The 25,956-nt window shown below is 43.9% G+C and overlaps 1 protein-coding gene across 2 annotated transcripts in view; it reads right to left on the reverse strand.

The window, feature by feature from the left end:
* Positions 1-25,956, reverse strand: part of LRIG1 (leucine rich repeats and immunoglobulin like domains 1) — a 110,653-nt gene that overhangs the window by 83,488 nt on the left and 1,209 nt on the right. The gene's annotated exons all lie outside the window — the stretch shown is intronic.

The following is a 25,956-nucleotide window of genomic DNA, read 5'->3' on the forward strand; positions in this document are numbered from 1 at the left end:
TTAAAAATGAAGATCCCCCAGACACAGAGAACAGATCCCTAGAATTAAGTCAGCCAAAGTCAAAATTTGAATTTACCCACAACTTTTCAAGAATACATCCTGCTGTATTACAGGGAGGCACGAGAGCATCTCTAGCTAAGTATTTTAAAGAAAACGCAGTTTTAAAAGGTCAGCCTCCTGGCTAACAGTTAAGTCGCTGACTTTATTAGCTAGCTTATCGACTTGGGATCTCGTTCTGTCAATTTTTCCGTTGGGCTTTTTAAAGTTTATGTGTGTCATGAAATGCCTGGCTGAAGCCAAAAGGCAGAGTTTTTTCTTTCTACGATACTAAGATGTCATGAAATGCTGTAAACTTAAGAGCCTGTCTCCATGGTTTTCTGGGGCCATGATGACTTCTCCAGTCCCAGTCGGTGGCTGAACGGCTGAGAAGCCCAAGCTCAAGGTGCACCAACCACACAGTACTGCAGCGTAAAAACATGGCACTTCCTTTTCACTGAAATTACAAGCACAAAGAATCAGATGATGCATGTGACTTCCATCTTTGAACACACTAAAATTTTACTCTGTCAAATGGGAAGCTGGCTGTGAAAATGACAGAACCGTCATACACTTCCATGTCTGCTGCTGCTTTTTTTTTTTAATCATTCACCAAGGCCTCTAAAAAGATGCCTCACCTCTTCCACATGGTCCATCTACATTCAGCAGGGCCCTGTGCACCATAACATGGAGAGGCCCTCACATCTGTGCCCTTCTTCCCACCCCCAACCCCCCCCCCCAAGTTTGCAGTTCCAGGTTTGACTCCCAAAGGTGCATCTTAAGGGTGGGTCCGAGCAGTAAATTCCATTTGCTAAACTCTACTTCAATCAAATAACGAATCTTGGCACCTGCAAGATGGGAGTCTGTTTTATTTTTTTTTATTTTATTTTATTTTTTTTTAAGATTTTATTTATTTATTTGACAGAGAGAGACACAGCGAGAGAGGGAACACAAGCAGGGGAGTGGGAGAGGGAGAAGCAGGCTTCCCTCCGAGCAGGGAGCCCGATGCGGGGCTCAATCCCAGGACGCTGGGATCATGACCTGAGCCGAAGGCAGACGCTTAACGACTGAGCCACCCAGGCACCCCAGGATGGGAGTCTGTTTTAAAGTGAATCACCACCAATGGTGATGAAAGCCCTACCAATATCAATCACAAGGGACTCCCTTTGGAGCGCCATCTACAGGCTGGAGAAACCTCAGCAACACCACGTGTCCCGTCAGATACTCCATATCCTCTCTGTGTGCTAGCGAGAGAGAAGAGCCATTCAGTTCCCACCTCAGCAGGAAATCAAGGCCCACGGGCCACACCAAACCCAGACATCAGCTACATAGAGGCAGCCAGGACGTCTTTGCCTAATGCTTGTTATATGATGAACACACAATCCCCCAGCTTCCACCATCACTCCTTTTTAAAGATGATATAATCAGACCCGACTTGGTTAAAGTCTCTGTTCAGCTTGCCCTAGCCAGGTAACTCCTATCATGGCTTCCTTCTAATAAGCTCACTACCTTTTCTTTTGCAGGGGGCGGGGGGGGGGGGGGGGGGATCTCACATGGAGGGCTTGATGCTCCTGCATACTCGACACTAACAAAATTGGCATCGCTAAGCCCCCTTAGGTTAGAGGGCAATTTGGTTCTGTGCCACAAGATATAGGAGATCAAACAAAGTATGGTTCGGGGTGCAGCACAGTTGGCGCCAAAAAGATTCAGCTGTGACACCCAGCTAAGACTCCCCAGGCTGGCTTTCCCTTCTCCTCACTCCCCCACACTCAGTTCTCAAATACTGTCAAAGCAAATCAAAGACCCTTGGGTCCCAGGTCCAGTCCGCATGGCCACACAAGCATGACTCTGCAAAAAAGCGCCAACTTCCTTTACCTGGGGCACACTCAACGGTGATCGATAAACCAGAGCGGGTTTGGATTCGGTTATGTTTAAGCTTGCACAAACACAAAGAGAAAAACCACCCACTTTCAAACCCAGAGAGCTACTGCAGAAAGCACCTGCACAAACCCGTCAGGGTGGTTTATAAGGTCACAAGCACCTCAGAAAAGATCTTTTATTCCTAGGGCCGTGAGACCAATGGGAGGCCTGCCACATTGCCCGTGTCAATATTTATCTAAGACCTAGGCATTCGTGATGGTATAAACCAGGCACTTTTCAACTTACTCATTCACGTAATTTACCACTACAAAGCCCCCAAACAGAGATGCATTTACAGCTTGAATTTCTTTTTTTCCATTTCCATACAGGAGGCTGGCTGCGGGGCCCGCGGTCCATGTCAGCAGTAATCCCGGCAGTATGAGAATAAGGCGCTCAATGTATTCCAATATCAAATGTCATTGCACCTGAGGACAATAAAGAGAGGGAAAAGGGAAACAAAGCACCAGCTCTCTCCCTTCCCATGGCACACATATTTTCTGCACTGCAAATGAGCAAAGCCTAGACCTTGCAGTAAAGTAACTGAACCCCTAGAACCACGCCCAGGCATTTCTAAGTGTGACTTACTTACACTGCACGATTAATCCAGCAACCAATACCCAAAGGTATGCAATGCCCAAAGGAAGACATCTGCTATTTATTCAACAACCCTGTCTGGTGGGCTCCAATCTCCCTTCTCTTTACCCTTTACCGAGTCTTCCCTCCCTTAACCTCCACATAAAGGCCTCTATACACAATTCCCCTTCCTAGGTAAAAGGCAGAGGCATAACTAGTCTATTTATATCAACTTTAGACCTCCAAAAATAGCTGTGCATTGCAGAAACCAGGTTCACAGATGGATTCCTCCAATCTCTCCCCATCAAAGTCCTTAAATCCCTTGTTTGCAACAGATGCTAATTGCAGCTCCCTCCACAGGCTGTGCTGGCTTCTTCCAAGGAGACACCCTGCTGTGCTCTCGTGGAGGAGGCCAACTTCAGGCTTTCATGCCAAGGAAACCGAGGCACTAGACCAAGATACCGCTCTCTCCAGTGACAAATTAAAGAGCCTGCCTCAAAGCCTGCAAAGTTGCTGGGAAGTGACAGACGTCTGAAGCCAGCTACCCATGATTTACTAAATCTACTTTTCTGACCCAATATACATAATTCTTCCCAACAGGACAGGTACCCCCACCAAACCTCTCTCTAGGACTCTGGATACTCCACGTAGCCCAATAAAGATCATCACAGCGCTATCTGCCAAGGGGTTGCAAATCACTTCAGCTCCTTCCTAAGCAAAATTATGATGGCAAGTGATGGCTATGATATATGATGCATGTGTGGTCTGTGAGGGGCCAACATTCCTACCTCTGCTTTAAATATGCCTGTTGAGTGAAAGCAGGCAAGCACTGAACCCAAAATGGTAGCAGCTGAGGGTGTGGTCAGTTTTATTTTTTTCTTACTTAAAAATATACACGACACTTAAGCGGCCAGTATTTCCTCATGCACACTGAAGTTAATAATTCACAAACCAACTGACATTCATCAAGGATCAGAAAATGTAAAGGTGGTTTGTGCAAACACTTGTGTTCTTACTCTTACTTAACAGCTGGTTTATTTAACTGATGGCTTCTGTTGCCATCAGGGGCAGGTACTACTTCAAAATGTTATTTGTTAAGGCAGATACACACTACCCAGGTTCCTGAGCTTCTGAGTTTCACATTATCCAAACTCCAGTGATTATTTTCCCCTCAGATGGAACAGTTAGACAATGCTCAAAAGGCAAAGATACGGGACAAAATTATCCTAGTTCGCTACTTTATTGTAACCATGCTCTCTCATTTCTAATCTGGCTCCTCTTAATGGACTATCCCCAAAGACACCAATGCACAGAAGGGGCAGTAGGTATGGCTGGAGCAGCGCTCATCCTGGCGGCAAGCTGCCCGGATCTCAGACCAGACAGTCTTCTCTACATGAGGAAGACGCACCTCCCCAAAAAGGGAGGTCTGATTCCCTCTGCCCTTTATGCTTCCCACCTCTCTTTCTTTTCTCTTTTTCTTTGTGTGTGTGTGTGTGTGTGTGTGTGTGTGTGTGAGTGAGAGAGAGAAATTATCAGGCTATTCTTACAGGCATGGAAAGTACCAGCTGAAATTGATATGACAAATAGAGAAACTTAAATGTGGGCACATATTTTCTAGATTTTGGAAAATACAGTTTTAAACATAATTTAACAGTTTGAGAAGTCATGAAATAATACCTTTTATTTATTCAATAATAATGAGACATTCTTATAGTTTGTAATAAATTTTGACATGGAAAACAGTAGTGCTTTTTGGTTATAAATTATGAAAACTCCAATGATACTGACACAATAATATACTACTAGTATTACATTATAATATAAGCATACTATAATATGATATTTAATTACTACTGTTTTTTTCTTCATAGGATACTGTTTTTTTTTTTTTTTTGAGTAGCGTTGACCCACAATCCACCTCTCTTTCCTGATCTCACTTTGCTTCACCCTCTCTACAATCATGCAGATGTGTGCTGAGAATGGGGGAAGGGAGAAGGAATCTAAGGAAGCCTCTGCCAACCTCTTTTTTGAGTGTCTCCACCCTGTTGCAGGACAGAAGGGTTCCCAGTTGTTGGCTGTGCTAGGTTTTCAACCACAGGAAATGAAACCTTGGCGGTATGAGTTCTGTGCACAGCCATGGACCTACTACAAACATGTGACCCAGAGCACGGTTTACGAATCCATGATAGCTTCAAGGCCGCATGAACATCCAGGAGCCTTGTTAAAGAGGTTACACATTAACCACCACACACCTCAAGGAAGATCCTATCACCTCCACCATCTCCACACCTTTCACATCCCACCTTTGAAAGGGCTTCCTGGAAATGGCTACCACGGAGTTTAAGATAAATGCCGATGGGTCCATTTTCTAGTTTTTAAGAAAGGGCTACTTTCAGCAGGTGCAGCTGATCCTTCAAAGGCGTCAAGTGAACCCCCAGGAGGAAGAAAATAACACCACACTGAAAAGATGTGTAGGCTGGCCAACCTGTGGTTATTTCTACAAGTGCGTGTGCGCAGATGTTTAAAGGACACAGGGCAATAGTGCCTGGGATAATTCACACAGCAGAAAAGCCAGTGGTCACTCACATGTGGTTTGGAAATTAACAAACACACAAACGCTCATTCAGCACCTGCTGGGTGCCGGGAATGGTGCTGGGCTCTAGGACCATGCTGTATAAGTGGCCTCTACCCACAAAGAGTTTACAATCAGGAGGGGAAGACAGACGCTGAGGAGGTATAACCAGAGATGTGCTCTAAAGGCTCTCCTGGAATAAGACAGCAGCCACCTCGCCTGGGCGTTCTAGGAAAGCCCTCTGAGGAAATGTTTAACCTCAGACCGGAAGATAAAGATGAGTCACGGAGGACGACTTGACCACAGGCAAAAGCCTCGAGGGAGGAAAAGGCTCTGCTGGGGAAGGAACTACCCAGTCCTGTCTGGGCTGGAGCTCCAGAAAACCCCCAGTCCCAGGCAAGCACAGAGGAGGGCAGGAGGAAAGGGAACAGGGGCTGAGAGTCACAGGGGCTTGGAGCTAAGCCTCAGGGAGCCCACCGTCCAGAACAGCGGCTCTCACACTTCGGACTCCAAAGCCAAGTCCCTCTCAGCTTTAAAATGCAGACTCCCAGGCCCCACACCACAAATTCAGACTCCAAGGTCAATGGAGGAGTGAGAGAACACCTACTGGCTATCTAGAGGACTAACAGGGCACCATCACGTACCCCTATTTCACCTGTTTAGAGATAGCCGACTGGCCAGTCTACCTAAGTCAGTGGATCTCCAAAGGTGGTGCTTTCAAATTTTCCAAGCTGTACCCGTAGGCCTTCTCTCAAGGCCCCACCACCACCTGGAATCCCCGCCTCCAACCACTTGGCTCATCTAGAATGGAACTAAAGAGTAGGAAATTAAAAACAAAAAAACAGAAAATCTGATCCTCTACATCCAAGCCAAAGGCTCTAAATGCTTACAGAGATTCAGTACTAACCCCTGAATAACTCAATGAGCCCCTCTCCCTCTCGTTTCTTGTTGCAAAGGAAACCCTCGCAAGGCCTCCAGCTTCCTTTCCCATTAAAAGCCACCAGGGCCAGCGTTTTCAATTAGCTGTGTCAGCCCACCACCCCGAAGCCGTCCAAGTTCAATTTGTCTTCCCTCCCCCAGCTTCCGGTTGCCACCAAGCACTTCACACCTCCCTATTGTAAACCCGTCCAGAGCAATTACCCTGCCTGCCTTTGGACAGCCTCAATACTGCATTTCTGTCTAATTTATAGCTGCAAAGCTCTGTCGGCAAAGGCAGGCTTGCCCTGGAGCAGAGGAAATGCACAGAAAATAGACTTGGCTATAAATGTATACGCACAGCAAGTTTCCTTAGGTTACAGGTGGGCAAATTCTCCTGTTCTCGTGGTGGAGAACTCTGTGTGTGATGAGGTCCCGCAAAGAGCCCCACACTTAAGATTCACTGCATGAAGAACCACCGTTCTGTTCTCTTACATTTTCCCCTCTGCCTGGGATTACAAACCGGGGGATAAGTAAACCAAATAAACCAGGTAAGTACTGTCCATTATATTTCTACCCGAATTTTCTTAAGTCTTTAAAAAATCTTAAAAATGCAATTTCTCTCACCTAAGGAAAGTAACACAGAGAAAAGCATGTCTACCTGGGGAAAACCCCAAACCATTCAAAACTGTACAACCTCTCTCTTTTTAAGATGACCCAATTAAAAAGTGGGCAAAGAATCTGGACATCCCTCCAAAAAAGATACACAAACAGCCATTAAGCCCATGAAAAGATGCTCTGCATCACCTGTCATGAGGAAAATGCAAATCAAAACCACAAGGAGATAGCACTTCACACCCACTAGGATGGCTATCATTAAAAAGACAGACCACAACTACTACTGGTCAGACTGGGGACAAAGAGGAAACTTTATACACTGCTGGTAAAGTGCACAGAGTCTCTGGAAAATCTAGCAGTTCCTCAAAAAGTTGAATACATTTACCCTATGACCCCACAACTCCACCCCAGGTGTACACACACCTCAAGGCCAATGAAAATGTACATGCACACAAAAACTCACATACCAATGTCACAGCAGCAGCATGCAAAAGGGCCAAAAAGTGGAAACAACCCACAGTGCATTAACTGACGAACAGATAAACAAAATGTGGTATATCCACACCATGGAATATTATGCAGCCATAAAAAGGAAAAATTGCCAACACATGCTGTAACATGGAAGAACTCTGAAAATATTATGCCAAGGGAAAGAAGCCAGACCCAAAAGGCCAATATTGTGCGATTCCATTTATATGAAATGTCCAAAATAGGCAGATCCATAGAGATAGAAAGTAGCTGTTGCCAGGGGAGAGGGAGGAAGGAAGAGTAGGGAGGGACAGCTAGTGGATCCACGGTTTTATTCTGGGGTGATGAAAATGTTCTGGAATTAGTAGGGATGGTTGTACAACTCTGTGAATACACTAAAAACCCTGGATCCTATCTCAGCTCAGGTCTTGATCTCAGGGGGTGAGTTCAAGCCCCCACACTGGGCATGGAGCCTACTTAAAACAAAACACCCTGGGTCCTATCATTTAAAAGGATGATTTTCATGGAATTTGAATTACATCTCAAAAAAGCTATTTTTTTAAAGAAAAAAAAAACTTGCTGTCTTATCAGGCTCTCTAAATTCTAATCTGAAAATGCCAACCAGCCACTTCTGTACCACAAAAATGCAAAAATAATTTTCCAAGTGCTAGTAGATAAATGGAGTGGAGAGCAGGCAAAATACCTGCATTTTGAATGGTAAAGCGATGATACCACCTTCAAAAGTCCCTCCCACCCAGTCAATCCTTTCTGCTTCCTAAACTAGACTCACTACCCTAGCTCTGCTCATGAATCCATCACAAGTGGAAAATCTCATTTGGAGTATATCCTCCTGTTGAAAACAAATTCTCAGGATTTCAAAAGAGCATTTTTTTTGTTCTTTTGAGTATTTAACAAGGCCATGGAAAGCAGGGTTCCCAATGGCCAGCCATTCAAAAATTAAGAACAAGCCAGATGGCAAGAAAAATGTCCCCACAACGGGGAGAAGTAAATTAATTAGATTAAGATGAAGATCTCATTGATTAAGATCTAATCCCAGGCTGGTTTTAGAATCATAGCATGCTATTTCTGGAAAAGTCTCTCCAGTGGAAAGGTTGGAGACTATATGTTTCAATTTTAGATTAAAATTAGGTGAAGATCACTGAAAGTAGCTGTAAATGTCCGCCCCCCCCAACACACACACACACGCCCCACCTCCCCACACGTGTGCTGTCGTTCCTGGCCAGGAGCATGTCCCCTAGACCTCGAAGTGCTGTCCTCGCCAGCAAAGATGTAGTTAACCAGGAAGTCCGAGAGTCTACCGGGGCCTGGATTCTAACCAAGATCAAAGAGATTCCTGTTGCCCCCCTTGTGCAATGAACTTCTTTCACCCAACATCATTCACACTTTCAGAGTGCAAAGTTCACTCTGATATTGGTGGCTTTCTCACTTTGTAGCTGTTTTGGCAAGTGCCCCTTGGCCTGGTTGTTCATTAATATATAATCAGAACATTAAGAGCATTGTTTCCTCACCTTCTAGGGAGTCTGTGGCCAATTTAATAACGCTGACATTGTCCCCAGTGTGGGGACAGAGAATCCAAAGATGCACGACCTGGAGGGGACGTACGTGAATCTCTGCTCACAAACACACAGAGTTAAGTATTTCACAAGATGTTTCTGATATTCCTACACGGCAAAGGGATAAGATTAAAAGGCTTATCTCACCACAGAAATTGACCTGGCACTTCGTTCCTTTTAATCCTTTCAACACCAAATGACTTCTCACCTTGAAGATCCTTCCAGGAAGGAGTGACATCCGTGGCCAGAAAGACAAACCAAGGAGAGGGGAAGTCTTCTGCGCCGTCAGGCAGTCTTCGAGAACGTGGGTTAGCGCGCTACTTTTACTTTTCAAAATCAGACACACACAATGACAACTCACTTTCAAGACCATGTTTACTTTGCTGGAAGCCACATTCTAAACACGGCCTCGTTTGTAGAAGGGAAGCAGCTTACAGTCCAACCTTGTTTATGCTCCAAGTAGGTTTGACAGAAAAACCACATCAATTTGTTTTAAAATAATTTCCATTTGCTGGAAGCTGTTCCTGAAGGGTTCTCCGCCACGCTAATCTGCTCTGATTCCTACCAGCTGTAGGTACCAGGCACGCCAGCCACAGACAGGGCGGCTCGGGCACGGGCAGGCTGGCCCTGCAGGGCTCGAGCGCGCCGGGGCGGCTTCTGGGTAGCTGCAAGGCCACCGCAACATTCCCCTCCAGAACACATAATCAACTTCGGTTTAAGAAGAACACGAAAACATTTCCTAGGTCAGAATCAAAATCTGTGACATGGCCACACAGAGCATGGTTTTCTCTGCGGTGACCCCTGGGGGGAGAGAGGCTTTTCAGACTCTCAGAAACACATCATCTCCAGAATTAGGGACATGGATTGGTGTTCAAGCCCAGAGTTCACAGTCGAGGGCACGAAGTTCATTTATTTGGCTAACGGAGCATCAGAAAAAGAAGGAAATTTAAAAAGGAAATGTCTACGAGTAACATATGTACAGATCTTCAGCCTCATCATCCAAAGAAATGCACGTTAAAATAATCCAATGCAATTTTCATGTATTAAACTGGTGTACGGTCACAGAAAAAATAGAGCAGCATCTAATGTTCGTGAGGGTGTGGGGGAAATGGGCACAATTTCATATGCAAATGCAGCAGTGCCACAAATCTTAAGGAGTTGTATATCCAGAGCAATATTAATTTAGTAACTTCAGTCTAAGGAAATAGGAAACGTATAAACGTATATGTATAAGGATGTTTACCTCAGTTTAGGAAAAAACTTAGATGCCTAATATCAGAGAAAGTTGAATTATGACTTAAACTGTATTTTTTAAAAATGTTTAATATTGGAGAAAATATGACATTGAGTCTTTTTTTTAAAAAAGCAGAATTACAAATGTATAGTAACCTTAATTTTGTATTAAAAAATAGAACTCAAAATAGGTATTCAACCATGGACATATTCATACACCAGAGTGATAATGTTTATCACTGGATAATGAGATCAATTGTTTTTTTCTTTTGTAGTTTCCTCTTTATTCAATAAATATGTCTACCATGTGTCACCAGAAAATCAAAAGTAATTAAAATAAAAGCATGGTAACTAGACTGTAGGTCAATAGTAGAAAACCCCGTTAACATGAAACCATGCTCCTTGACTATCACAACTTACTGGGTATACAAGGCCCTTTCTACAAGAAGATCTCGATACCATTAGAACAAACAAAACATGTGAGGCAGAGCTCACTGAGCCGAACACAGCATTCCCCCCCCGACCTCTTGTTAGCATCTCCAGGAGACTTGCCCACACCTGAGGTCCATGCAGAAAGGGGCCAGATTTAGAAATCTATCTGCTCCAAGTCTCCTGCCATGGAAGCTTCTATAAACTGAAGTTGCTAGTTTGGATCAAACCACTGAGGGCATGGTAACCTGCCCTTCGTGTTCTTGCAACTCGCTCCGGTCAAAGAGAGCAGCCTTTTCCTCTGCCAGCAAAGACGGAGAAAAACGACCTTGGCTGGACCATCCTTTTTGTCAAAGTAGAGGTCTTTGGAAAGTCAAGAAGAGCCAAGCAACCCAGACCAGCTGCCTGGCCAGGGCTCAGCATAAACTGAGCAAAATAACCACAAAGGGAAGGGTGTCTAGACAGCCTCAGTCTAGGTAAGAAACAACCCTCCCCTCAGTGTCAGTTCTCAAAAAACAGACTCCAAACATCAGCTCTAGCAAAGGAGCAGACCAGAGCACGTCGACAGTTGGGAAACACAGTGTGGGCTCCCTCGCCAAACAGAACGTGCGGGAGCGTGGCCGGGTCTGGCCCACCTGCCAAGGACAGCCACCGGAGACCCGGAAGGGAAGCAAAACCTGGGACCCCATGTTGGGGAGAGGTCAAATGCAGTGCCCAAACTGAACAGGAGTTTCAGTAACAACACTTGGATATGGGATTTAAAAGCCACCTTCCCACACAGAGGGACGAAACACAGTCGACTCATACTGGGGCTCAGAAATTGCCTATCATCTTTCAACTTCAACCCTTTGTTTCTTCTTCCTTTCCATTCTTCTAAGTCTCTCAACACTAATATTTGGTGGGGAATAGAGGACGCTATCAAACAGACAAGGTATATTTAGAAAATGTACAGACAGATGAGCCCCTGGGAGGCCTAAATTATCCTGAGTGCTTGGAAAATATATCTCTATAGGATTTATAGGACCACATAGAATGAACACCGATGGCTCTATCTACATTGATATCTGTACTTAACATATAATGTGGGCCAGATTCTAGAAATACAATGGTAGGTCAGACACAAAACCAGTCAGTCCCTGCTTTCAGGGAGCTTACAGACGAATGGGGGAGTCAGAGAGTAGTCAACTCAACACTCTGTGTAAAGCACTAGAGAGTTCTCAAGGCAGAATTCTAACCCAGAGGGAAGGTCAGGAAGGGTTTCCAAGAGAAGAGACAGCTAAGGAGGGATGAGGAGCAGTTTGCAATGCAAAGAGGGAAGAACATTTCTCCAGGCAGAGGCAGAGGGAAGAGGATGCGAGCGATGGGACACAGGCGGTATTCTAAGGGCATGGAAAAAGTCCCACATGGTGGCCAGGACACAGGGAGCCACGTAGGAAGAAACAATGAACGCTGGAGAGGTGGGTGGACATCCAGAGCTTTAGGCAGTGGGAGTCACGTATTCCAATGTGTGACTCTGCAGAGACCCTGTGGCTGGCAGGGGGAGCAAAACAGACAGGAGGAAAATCTCCCTATACCCCCTAAAATCTGCATACCACAACGAAATAGTGTAGAAGAGTTGAATATAAAATGTATCCTACAAAACCACCGAGGAATCCTCCCTTTCTTCCTTCCATCTTCCCTGCTGGGGTCTTTTTTTTTTTCTTTTAAGGTGAAGAGTGGGGGGGCCAGTGGAGCACTGGTGACCACCACAGTCTCCCAGGACCACATGTAACTCCCAGGGCTGCAGAACTCACGGCATGCCAAGGATTTCAGGCAGAGTATAAACTCCATCGGCAGGCTAAACTGTTTATATGTTCTTGAGTTAAAAATATACCACTCAGGTCAGCGTTAACACCAGGGCCTTATCACCAAGGCTGTCTGTAAGCTGGTTACACAAGGCCAGCCTATGACTCGCCCATCTTTTAAATGTGCCTCAGTCTACAAATTGTCTAATGATACATCAGTGAGATTACAATAAAGCCACCAAATATACACGCATTTGAGAAAAACACTTTCCAAACCCAAGGATACTTTACTGTTTATAAATAGTTTACTTTTTTTTGATCCCCAACCATATAATATTCGCAGTTGCTCCAGAAACCAAAGAAACATGGAACAGGAACACAAACCACAACCTAAGAGAAACAATAAACAACAGATGGTGCAACATATGTGTCTGCCACCACCCCCTTCACCAGAGGGGCACACCAAAGACGGATTCTGACACAGGGGTCTACCCGTGAAGACGCACGCTCTTCAAGATCCCATTCAAGACACCATTTACGGAGCCCGGGCTGCCCGGCAGGCTCCGTGCGTTAGGTCCAGGAGGTGAAGGGCCAATCCCTGGCCTCAGGGAACACACAGCCTCGAAAGGGAAGCAAGACAAACACAAGAAAACAAACGGTACTCGTTTTTACCATAGTCATTCTAAATACCAGCATGGAGAGTCAGGTTTGAGTTCTGACTTTGGCAATGGCTAGACCCTGGGCAGGTCAGCCAACCACTGCGGGCCTCGCGGATAATGCAGAGGTATTACGTTTCATGGAGTTAAGATGATGATCACGTTAAAGGACAGGATTCCGGCTGCCGAAATGTCAAGTGCTATGACTGCCAGAGTTATAACAAGAGTAGCTAACCTTTCTCAAGCTTCTGCTAGGTGTTAGGCCCTCCTCTAAAAATTATAGATTATTTCAATTTTGTCCTCCTAACAAGTAGTGAGGTGGGCATTACAATGACCCTCAAGTGACGTAAGAGGAAACTGAGTCAACGGGCTAAGATCACCCAGGTGGCCTGGACTCCAGAGCCACCACTCTGACCCTTGTGTCACCTAACAACATGGCTGCTGCATCCCCACTGCCGCACGTGGGGAATGGAGGGGGGAGCCTTTGTGGAGGATGAGGACATGGCATTATCTTCCCCAGCAGGCCCTGAAACCCTGCACTGTTCTGGGCTCTTCACTGGTGAACATGGCTTGAACTTATTTGAAGTGTTCAAGACAAATGCTTAAATAAGTTCAGGCCCACGTCACATTGGCCTTACCTAGTGATTCTTACTAGTTGATGTTTACAAAAATTTTTAAAAGGTCATGTGTCTCGAAACAAAGGGGAGGGGTCCCCATAAATAAGTGTGGCTGTCAGGCCGTTTTCCATATACGGGCATGTCTATTTTAGGTATCACAATCTCAATGTCCAATGATTCTGCCAATTTCACCTCAGTGCTTTTTTTTTTTTTCTTTTTAAACTCTGACTAGAATTTTCCAACTACACTGTAACTTTAAGCTTTTGTGTTTCTTCTGCATTTAAAAAGAATGCCATTTCCCAATATATAACTCCCAGATGTAGAATTCACAGATGATTCATCTCGCAGAACAAGTGTTCGGAGACATCAGCTCCAAATAGAGGAAAAACTTGGAATTCCCTTCTCCCTCAAAATAAGAACTCGCCTGGATCTGCTCTGCTCAACAAAGTTTGTTTTCAATTATATTTCCAAATTCTTTTAACAATAACTGCATGGCGTCTGGCACCAACACATCTGACTCTTTGAAGTGGTTCTCAGTCAGAAAGGAGAAAATAAGGAGAAAGGGGAAAGGAAGGGAGGACCATCCATAATTTTTGTTTTAGGTCAGATATTCTCTTCAAAAGTTCGCCCTGACATATAAAATCAGACAAACCACAAGCTATGACTTCTCACTGAAGGTCCACACTGCAAGGAGCACTCACCTCTGAATCTACCCCTTCACTCAGCAGCTAACGCCGGATGGGAAAACAGATCCTCAGCACAAAGAAAATGGTCTTTTACTCCTTTTATCTAAATTCCAAGAACACCTCTGTTAAGTCCTCCACACAGGTCAATTAAGAGTAATCACACTTTGGGGGTAAACCTCAGAAGCCCTTTGAGAAACAATGGAAACATGGGATCCTTTCTCCCCAGAAGAGATGAACCTAGCCCCAAGAAGGAAATTCATAGGGCAATAAACAAATAATGGCCAGGGGATTCCTAGGTACGTGAAACTGAATAATCCCTTCTGCCTTCAAATCAAAGTCGACAAAGAAGACTGAGAGAGGACTAGATATAAATAAGGAGTGAATGAGGTCAAGTGAAAAACAGAGGGAATGTCTGACACAGACAAAAGAGGCTCACAGAAGGATGGGAACATTATTTGGTCTATTTTGATCTCAGAAAGCACATGAAAAAAGGCCATCGTTAGGTCTTAAAAGGGGAATGCTTAAAAAAAAAAAAATTCTAGTACTGTGGGCTATTTCCTTCAGTCCTAAAGGAGTCCCTAATTCCTGTTAAACTTCCTGTCAACAAGTTCCAAACCACTAATTGTGTCTCCAACTTCACTGCCTTTTAGCTGTATCCCCAAACAGGGTTCCAAATTCCAAGCATTTGTTCTAGAGGAAAAAAAGAGAGAAAAGATTCCAAAGGTTCCACCTTATGAAAATTTCCATGACAAAGAATGAGTGGAAAGAAGAGAAAAGCCCAAGAATTGTCACTGAAGGCACTAACAGACTCCACGTGGAAGAAAGGGAGATATTCAGAACACAGAAAATAAAAATGTCTAGATTCTGCATGATAAATAAAGTCTTAAGGAGTCTGGTGATGACAGGATCACAATTTTCAAGAACAGCATCTGACCAAGAGCAAACCAATGAAAACACAGGCAGATGGGTAGCTTTGGTATTAACCTGACCAAAAAAAAAGAGCGAGAGACAGACTTTGAAATTGGAGAAACCACACCACTGGATGTACGTATCAGGCTGTTGAGTTTCTACCTTAAAAGACACACACGAAACATCTCCTGGTAAAAGGGTTAAAAGCTACTCTGATATCCACCACGTTCCACCATGGAGAACCAGCTCAGAAAGGACAGACTAGGTGGTGTATAGATGCCCTTCCTCTGGAGATTACTATTGAAATCCGTCCCAGATGGCCCATCTAGAAATCTAAGGCAGTTTATCAGCATCACTCACAACTTCACTCATCCCAAGTATGCACTGAAGGCCTGCTTGAAAGAGATGCTGCAGTGGCCCCAAGAAAAGCAGAGATAAGCAACTCTTTGGAAAAACATGCCATTAATTTATTTGCCTTTTTTGACCTAAGTCTTAAAAAGCTACATCAAAGATCTAAAGGAGGTCTGCCATGGACTATTCGCTCCGCTTCAATAACACCTAAAGGCCCACCGATTCAGAGTCCCCACACACACCTTATTTCCCTTTGCTGCCCAGGGTGTCCATCTGAGGATTCCACTCAGAACTGCCAAACATGCGAAGATCACTTTTAACGAGGTATCCTAGACACACAGATCAGTTTTCTAATTCTTATCATCCAATGAGTAGTAAGCTTATTCCCTCTTTGCTTCAATTAGGATAGAATCATAAACCTGAAAATAAGGAGTCTTAGAAGTCATACATCCCTCTCCAGAAAGGAAATTAATTCATTAGCCCAAGGTCACACTGCCAATCAGGGACAGAGCTGGGACAAAACCCCAATGTCACCTGATAGCCAGCCATGGGCTATTTTTTTCATCCTACCACATGTCTGCCTTCAGAGCTTTAAGAAAATTAATTTTTCCTTTTAGTTCAATAGTTTTTATCCCTCTTTGGTCATGAGCCCCTTTACGAAGCTTCATGAAAATGTAGCCTCCTTTCTGTCCAGAAAGATGTACTGAATTCCAAGATTTCAGATATAATAAATTTCCCTAGACCACCCCCAACAAATAATATTTGAGGTCAGCCAGTCGTTATTTTAGGACAGTCTGGAATTCAATATAATTTAATCATTTCTAAGTACTGTTTCAAATGAACTTGTGGAAGAACCCAAAAATCTCCAAAGAAGAGTTCCTGATTTTTCTCTTGGGCAAAGCACAGTCCTTGATGAGGTCAAATCACCCCTGGCCAAGAGTCCTCCACAGACACCAAATCTGAGAAAACCTTCAGGGGAATTTGGGATGAGGAAGGCTTGAATAGCTACACAACATTTCAGTTTGCTTTCTGGATCTCCTCTCCTCCAGAGACAGAAGGAAACCCCGGCCCCTGCAAGCTGCAGCTTCTGCATGCAGCCATCACTTCACCGCATCAACAACCAACTTCCTGGAAGCAATGAGCTCTTCTGGCTGTTTATAAGTTTTGCAAGCACTGGGAGCCTGTGTGCCAGAAACTCACACCAGCCCAGGTGGAGGGAGGAAATCACTGACAAATACTAATACTAATTAATAATAATAATAATTAAAAGTAAAATGCAAACTACAATGTAGGCAAGATGCATGGTGATGGACCAGGGTACCACACTGCTGAAATCAGATGAAGGAACATAGTTCTCCCAAGGTGCAAAACAGAAATTAAGTTCACAGCCGAAATTTCTCGATTCTAAGTCTTTTTCCCCATAAACTTTCCTTAAACCCTCTGGCATATGCTTCCCCACTTTTCCAAAGGTAGAATCCACTGTAAGATGGTGTCTAATCAAATATCATGTACATTTAATTAAGCTTACTATGTCTATGAGTTTCACCTGACCACACTGGACAGCTTTTAAAACCACTGAACACCCCATAATCGAAATGGAATTCGATTTTCACAGAGAGAATACGGAAATCATTCCACAGACCAGGATGAGCGAAGGGAACTTGGGGAACAAGGGAACTCCCGTTCAGATTCCTAATTAAGTGGCAGCATAAAATCTCCAAGGGTCTCCCTCAAATAACAACAGCAGGGCAGGCTGTGGAGAAACTAAACCGTGGACTTTTACAAAACCAAACCAAACCAAACCATTCTGCAGCTACTTGAAGAAAAGCATTTTCAAGACTGTGAAGTTTAAATCAAGCACAGAGGGTTCCAGGAACGTAGCTCTTTGTTTTTGGAGGATTTTCTTACAGGGTGCCTCTCACTCTATTTAAAGCAGCCTCAAGTAGCCACAGCTGGAGGGTCAGGCCTTGCAAAGTAAACAACAGTTAACTCAGTTCAGACTCAAGACCTAACTACACCCAACGGCTAATTACCCCTCTATTAACCAACAATATCTGAAATATCACTTTTTAAACGACCCATTCGAAGTTATGTTTGTTCACTAATGGCTTCTAATCAGCAATTAATAGTGTCATAGGAACATCCCAATGAAGAGCTACGAGGGGACAGAGGAATCAGAATTGCACACTTCTGGCAAAGGACTGTAGGACCAAAGAACTTTCTAAGCACCTGCCATAAGAAGGACCAAAACACCTATTCTGAGAACATAAATTCAGAACGCACACAGTATGTGCTCAATAAACATTCTGTAAATATATAGCTTAACCAAAATTCCTTTTGGAAAAACACACTTAAACAGTGATTTTTTTTTTCAAAAGTTGTTCAAATTCACATTTCTTAAAACCACCCTACAGTGAACTGTATGGTACGTGAATTATATCTCGATAAAGCTGTTCGTAATAATAATACCTGATATATCTACACATGAAATGGTATGTTTGGATTGGCTTCCAAAAAACACGAAAGGGGAGAAGTGTGTTGGGGCATCGATCACACAGGAGCCATGGGTTGATCTCTGTTGAAGCTGATGGACGGGACAGAGAACTCACTACTGATCCTGCACACTTGTAGAGATGTCTGCTATCTCATTAATAAAAAGGAAAGAAAAAACACCCTAAACCAACAGACATGAGTTTGTTTCTTTAAAGTCCCTGGCTGCACATTCAGATTTTTTTTTTTTAAATCAGACTCTTTAGATCTTCTCGCAAGAAAAAAAAAGTTATAGGCACAACAGCGTACTCCGCAATCAGCTGGTAGCCGTCCCTGAGCAGGCAGAGCCCGGCCTGTCAAGTTCCCTCTATCCAGCCCAAAGTGCTAATGCCTGAGACACAAATGCTTTTAAACAGAGAGCTCTGCAACTATAAGGTTTGGAATGAAAGCAGGATTATCTGTCCCCCAGTTCAAAAGTGCTCGTTCCTTCTCAGTGTATCTAACAGGCTATCATCAAGTAGGTAATCCAGCAAGAGAGAGAATTTATCAGGGCACCGTATGCTCTAAAATAAGTGACAAGTTACTTGAATGATAGGTTATAAATTGGTGGAAGGAGCAAAAGACAGGAAGTAGGGGTGGGGGGGACACTTGTTAAATGCTGCATAAAGGGGTCTTAGAAGATGATGATGCTGTGAATTTTTTTTTAATCAGCTTTAAAAAAAAATCCTCCATCATTTCCACCTTGTTTCTCAACAACTAGATAATTCTGCTTGCTGGATAGACCCTCACTCATTTCATTCATTGTCTTCCTAATAATGATGCCTTGAGAAAAAAACAAAACAAAAGAAAACCCTGCAGACCTCAGAATATTATAGAGACCTGTGCACCCCAGAAGTTTAAAGAATAATCAATGCAAAGTGCTTCAAAAGAGACAGACCATGCTTTCTTTAGACTCTCTGAATGCCACCTTCTGCCAAGACAAACTGAACAAGCAGTGATTGGAACCTGCATCCTGGTTCAGAAGGAAACCAAGATGTATTAGGACTTGCAGAGATGAACGGATTGGTTGTTCACACAATGGGCTTTACCGGTTATGCCAGATTAAATAGTCATAAAGATGCCAACAATCGTGGCCGTTCCTGTGGGCAAGGCTGTGAATCATGGCCATTCACTGGGGAAGGGACACAAGTACAGGTGCAGAAGGAACGACAGCCAACGGCTTTTCAGGTGGCATCCTTGCCAGATTCCTCCAATGACCCTGTGCTCACCACCCGTGTCCCGTACAATTCAACTGCAAACAAACCAAAACAAATGAAAAATGTTACAGCTCTCCAGCTCTCTGTATACAGCCCAACAATCAACTCTCCTCACCCCTCCTCCACCCTTAAATACTTCCAAAGAGAAATGGGTACAACGCAGCATTCAGCTGGCCCCAAAGTCTGTAACCTAACCCCTGTCTGGAAGAGCGCACCTGCATTTTTCCAAGCTATTGACCAAGAGGCATGACCTGCGTCTCAGTAGGGTTCAGTTTCAATGAAACCAGGGAAATAATAGGATAAAATTATTAGTTTAAGGGCCTCTCACTTCTCTGCCTCCTTCCCACACCCACCTCCCAAAGGATAATGCTAAAGAGACAGAAGTATTTGCACAACTGGAATACATTTATAAACCACCTCAATAATTTTTGCTAATTGTATAATTTGTATAATTTGCACAGCTTCCCGCCTGCCCTCCAGGTTGGTCTGAGATTACCAAGGGCACATGAAGTGTTACTTGTTTCACTTCATACATATCACCAAAACCTTCACGAGAGAAGGCTGCGTGGAATGTGAGCCCTGCCACCTGCCCACTCCAAAACAGGTCTTCATTTCAGAAAAGTCGGCTTTTCCTAGGAAGCCTCTGTCCAGGAAATCTGATACGGAGGGACTGGCCATGAGAAGATGCAAAATTTGAGTTACTCAGGCTTTCACCTCTGAACTATGCTCCAGAATCATCAGCGAGCTGACAGACTCCCATTGAGGAAGTGGGCTGAACACATGGGTATCTAACTCTGTCCTCACAGCAACTGCCACACAGAATATCATGATCCCCTTTTTAGAGATGAAGGAAGGAGGTTCGTCCCCAATCATACGTGAGCTGTGGGGTAGTGGAGCCAGGGATGGCCCCTAGAAATAACTTTCAATCTCTTCATCGCTATTCCCTAGTGAAGGGTGCGTGCTGGGTGTGATCACCAGGGATGAGGGCATCCACATATGTAACAGAGTAGAAGTGAAGAAAGCTTCACCCTCAACCAGTCTTCTCCCCATCAATAACCCAAGCCAACACCCAGGACAGAGAATGCTCATTTTGAAGACAAAGCGAACAACTGAAGGGAGGACATAAAAAGCATGAAACCCAGCAAAATGGAGGAACAGCTTTTTAAGAAATTGAGTGACTTCCGTAAGCACTTGGGCTTATAGCTTGTGTTTCGCAAGCGTATGCCTAACACACTTGGATTAAAAACCACATATAAAGTATTAGATTATATAAAATGTAATAATGCAGAAACATATAGAGCAAGAAGCCTTTGCATAAGAAAACTGTAAGCATACCCCCTCCAAAAAAAAAAAAACAAAAACAAAAACAAGGATACAAATTGGCAACTTCCAATTAGACCACAGACAAACCACAATTTTCATTTTTTTTTCGACAATCTTGATTTATCTATTCATTTTGCTTCATGACAATAATGGTCATGTATAAAGTTTTTCAGTCGAAACTTTCTTAATGGAACTGGCTGGTTAAACTGGTGAGTCTGTACTATTAAACTCTACAGTTATATAAAAAATAAGTGCAGGTTCCAAGAGGGTAAACTATTGTGAAAATTTTAACCTCTGGTCTTTAAAGTCCCACTTTGCATGGGGAGATATGAACAGATCTGAGCTTCTTACTGATTCTCAGACTTTAACTTGCTACAAAAGCAGAAGACAATCACATTACTGACACACTGAAGCCATGAGGCAGATGGAAGGGACCGCATAGGCTCAAGGTCATGCTTAAGTCATAGAAAAACACCACTAACAGTCCCTGAATTTCCCACAGGCCAAAGAACATTGGGGATTTCTAGATATTTCCCCTCCTCTGCCTGGGAATTTTTCTTCCACCCCTCCTCCCTCCTCTCTCAAGACAATGCCTTCAGCCTTTGAAACTGCATCCATTGTAAACAGCTCTGAATATTAACACAGCCCAGAGTCCTGTTGGCTTTTAAAAGACCCCCAGGGTTTCAAATTGCAGTTGCTGAGGAGGGGGAAGGTCCCCAGTGAGTAAATGTCACCAAGCTCTTTTCAAAAGGAGTTGAAAATTAGGCTTGCTCAGGAAACTTAAAGTCCTTCAACCTATGGGGTAAGTCAGAAGAATCCCTTTGAGTTTTAAACAAATGGAGAAAAAGAAAAGACCCTGGTACAACCAACATTCATTATTACTTATAGAGACTTTGAATTCAATGAATCCTTTTTCCAGACTTCTCTCTCCTGTGGATGTCACTTTGAAAATAACCATAGGCTATGTTAACAACCACCCCTTCCGTGGTTAACAGGCCTTTAGGGCTTTAGCAGGTGCACAGAACTGGGCCAGGTGCATTGTTCAGTGACACAAAACCCTAGTGGCTCTCTCACATTCCTGTCCACCCTGAAAGGGAGGATGCTGAACAGCCTTTGCAGCAAGGAGACACTTCTGCGAATGGGGGAGAGGCCCTTTCATTGTGAGCCCGGTGTCTGAGGGAGAGAAAGGTCAGCCAGAGGCCATCCCGACGTGCTCAGGGCAGGCTGCGTGGGGAACCCAGGCAAAGAAATGAGCACCGCAGGGAGAGAAACCTTTAGCCAGAGGAGCAGACCTGGCGTGCCGGGACGTCGGGACATCCAGTAGGAAACAGCTCTTATTACATTACATTGAATCATCTTCGTTTTTTTGGACATGATGAATTATTCCTGACAATACATTCCAAAGTCCAAAGCTTGTGAAATCTAGTGACCAAATGTAATTATGGAAAGAGGTATTTTCTTTTTTAAAATAGTCCCTGAGAAAGGGGGCATGAACGGTTCTGACATATCCTAAAGGCAAGAGGGACACTGTGTGCCAACACAGTTCACTTATATGGGAACTTGGGAGTCTCCATACACTTCCTAATTTCACAGTATTCAAAAACTTGGATTTGATAGCTATAATTTCATACCAGAGGGACTTAAATAGTATGTCTTTCTCTCAAGGCAACTAATTTTATTTGCCACACTTCTCGTACTCAAACAGGTATCAGAGAACTAGTAACTGACAAGTGCTCCATCTTGGAGGGGAAGGGAGGCCAGGCTTCTGACACCTATTGCAAAGAAAAGGACTCTGAGCCCAAGCTAAATGTCCCTAAAACTCTGAAGGTACTTGTACCTTTCAGATTTTCTGCTATTAAGCCATGTTTAAAAGGTTCCCTATTCCAAACCACCCTTTGTCCATCCTCATAAATCAGAACATGTTCAAGGTCTGCTAAGTTCTTCTTAAGTTATATAGGGACACAAACAGAAAAATGGGCAGACAATAATCAACTTCTTAATCAGGACAATCCTGACAATAATGACTTCTTAAACACACACACACACACACACACACGCACACGCACACGCACACACACACACACACACACACACACAAAAGAATCTCAGCTGAGGTTCTGGAACAATTTGGTCATCATCACTTTAAAGCTAATTTGCATAAACAGGATGGGAAGTATTTTCCAAATCCTTAATTCACAACACCCTGCACACCTGGCCCTTCCAGCACAGCTGTAAAATTTGAAAGACAAAGGCCCTCTTTGCTTCACAACTACAATGGCAACCTCTGGCTGGTGTTTATTTTCTAATGCAATCTCGAGCACCACTTTCCGTGCCCAAAACCGACAAGGTTAGATTTAAGTTTGGTACTGCAAACACATAAGGAGACATAATACAAAGAGACCCAAATCAATACACTCATCTTAATGTGGCTCAGGATAACCGCACTTGGAGTCCTTGAGTGAAAGTCCTTGCTTTCAAAGCTATGTCGTCCCCCCACTCCCCACACACACACAGTAAGAACGACTGAGAATCCAGATTTGTTCCTCCAGGGCCTGCCCTCCTTCCTACCACAATCCCATGAGCCACCATTCAGCCCCAGAACACTTACACTAGCAACATGCTGTGCTCAACTTTATGCCACAGGGAAGAGTCTAAGGTAAATTCTATTTAATGCTGCTTCAACAGCTTCTCAAGCCCTGCTCTCAAAAATAATTTCAAAGAAAGCAAACATCTAAGTTCTAAGAAGTTCAACTTCTTCTAAGGTTCTGGGAAGTTGGAATAAGGCTTGGCAATCCTTGGTGCTATTTATGAATGTGCTGGTTGGACTATGCCAATCTCACCTACGTAATGGGATGGCAGACTCAGTTATGGCTCAACTACTACAACCATAAGTTATTGTGCGGCAGAAGTTATCCTCAGGCCCCAGGAATGAACGTCTTTTCCCTTCTACCACTGCCATACCATTTTTTCTATTTGAACTGCATTTACATTCACTATTAGAAAGTTTTACTCTCCGTACGCTAGGCCTAGGAGCAACTCCAAAATTAGATGCACTGTTTACAAAAGCAAAAAAAAAAAAAAAGTTCCATAAAGCCACAGGTCCCCTTCTATCTCAAACCCACGGCCTGAAATTGTTTGAACTAGCTGCAGTAAATCTAGTTCATGGGGTTATAAATGAGCTCAAAGCATTTTCTAGACACAATGGACTTGGAGGGTGTAAACTTGGTGAAACTGCAAGATATTTTATTTTATTATATACAGAGACTTTCTCCCCTAAAGTCTTGCTGAATCACAGCCACGAGTATAAACCGTATAAATATCCCGAAGGAAAACTCAGAACAAGACTAATGACTTAAATGGAGAAATCTGGTCTAAAACATACATAAACACACACACACACACACACTGCATTTTTCTTTAATCAGAAAAAAAATGATTTCACAAATATTTTTCAAAAGATACCCATTTCGTAGTGAACATGGTATTGCCACATACTAATCAGAAATCACCATTCACATCTCAAAATCTAATCGGTTAACACCATAATCAGTATGATCAAATCTACTGAAGCTCAAAATACCCAGTTTGGTATTTATTGGTCATCAAATGTGTGAGTAAAAGGGAAAAGACTGCAATTTGAAAGGTATTTATGTCATGTGAAATGTCACTCCTAAGCAACAGGAAGCCCAAAAAATGGCCAGTAGTTTTGCTCCAAAAATTAAAGGACAAGGCAAAGTGGATCTTGTGACCACAGGAAAGTACAAATAAGAGGACACACTGTCCTCTGGGCGAAGTCACCACTTCTGCACTAAGTGCTTTCCCCACAATGCCACTGACATATGGCACGGAGAGTCATTCTTCCAACAGGTGAACACTTCAGAAGTTATTCTGATTCTGCCCACATGATTTTTTATTTTAAAAACGATCTTAGGACTATGTAGAGGAAAAACCACAATACCCCAGACTGCCCCAAGTAAATAAAATACTACCTACTGGCCATGCTGGGGTCTGTCTCCCACTACAGAACAGCCACTTGCCTGTATTAACCCCAGCCCCCCACGACCACTGGTTTTCACGAAGTCAGTGAATTCCCCAGAAGAAGCAGAGAAGTGCAGAGAAAACCTAACCACAAGCAAAGTCCAGCTTCAGAACTCTGCAGTACTTGCTCATTAGGCAACATGTAGTGGGGTCCAAATGCCAGATGTGTGCCCTGTTTTCAGAGGTACCGGATTTTCACCTGGGAAAGAAATCAATTTCTCATCTTTCCCCTCATAACAGCCAGATACCCAGACCATATTTTCTTAGATGAAGCCACAGGTGTCAGTTAAAACTTGTGTCACCAGTTTTCTCTTTTTTAAACAGTGAATGTCATGCCTGAGGTTACTCCGTGCCCCTCCTATGTTCTAGGAAAGATGTCCAATTATTCAACCGAAAAGGAGAAGATTCAAGCTAGGTCTTTTCTGGAGAGTACTAATAGTTCTGCAGAGATGCTAATTACTGATAACTGGATAGGATTTTTGACTCAGGAACCAGATTTCTTAGAAGTAGAAAAAAGGCTATTATATTCTACCATGTTTATAGAAGTCTAAAGTAGTTTTTTCCTGCCAAATCTCCTGTAAGTAGGGTCCCACTAAGTCCTGATAGGCCAAAATCCTGACAGCACAGAAAAGAGTCTCTTTCAGGTGAAACAAACAGCTTAAATCAACCATGTCCCTGGAACCCTCTCCTGAAGTACTCCAAAACTAATTTGCACATTTACAGAGGAGAAATGCTGAAGTGTGGGCTCCACCCCACTGGATCATCAAGCCCAACAGGGCCCCTATGGAATAGACAAGAAGGGTCTGGAACACAGTTCCCTAACGCCCATCAGGTGGAAAGAGACTCACACACCCTCAGCGGTCATAGATCCAAGAACTTTCAAAGCCCCCAAACTCGGGAGTCCTCCAGGGAAGGCTGTCTTCTACTCTGGCCAGAGCCAAGTCAGGCCACCAGGGTCCTGGGGGACTAGGAGGCTGCTACACATGCACTCTCACTAATAAATAATGTAAATGGAAGACTGGAGCCAAGAGTCACCTTCCTTCATTACCCACTGGAAGGCCAAGGAGCTCAGACACCAAAGAGTTGGGTTACAGGAGAGGAAAAAAAGAAACACATACCCGAAGACCCCAGACAGACTTCCTCACACTCTCCCTTCCAGATGTTTCCCACTCTCCACCTACACACAAACACCCTCGCCTCTACTCTTCATTCACATTCCCTCACCTCCAGACTCCCACTCACTACCTCCCAGATCTTCTCAGACCCCAGGGCCCATTCATCTTCACACCCTTACAACCCACTCTTGCTCACCTCCACACCCCAAAACCTATGCTCTCTCACCTCCACACCCCACGAGCACACTCCTTTCCTCCTCCGGACACTCACCGCCCAACGTTCTCACCTCCACACCCCCACGACCCAAGCTCGCTCACCTCCACACCCCACGAGCACACTCTTTTCCTCCCCCGGACCCTCACCACCCCACGTTCTCACCTCCACACCCCCAC

The sequence above is a fragment of the Phoca vitulina genome, unplaced genomic scaffold (assembly GCF_004348235.1).
Source record: "Phoca vitulina isolate PV1807 unplaced genomic scaffold, GSC_HSeal_1.0 scaffold13, whole genome shotgun sequence".
Classification (NCBI taxonomy): domain Eukaryota; kingdom Metazoa; phylum Chordata; class Mammalia; order Carnivora; family Phocidae; genus Phoca; species Phoca vitulina.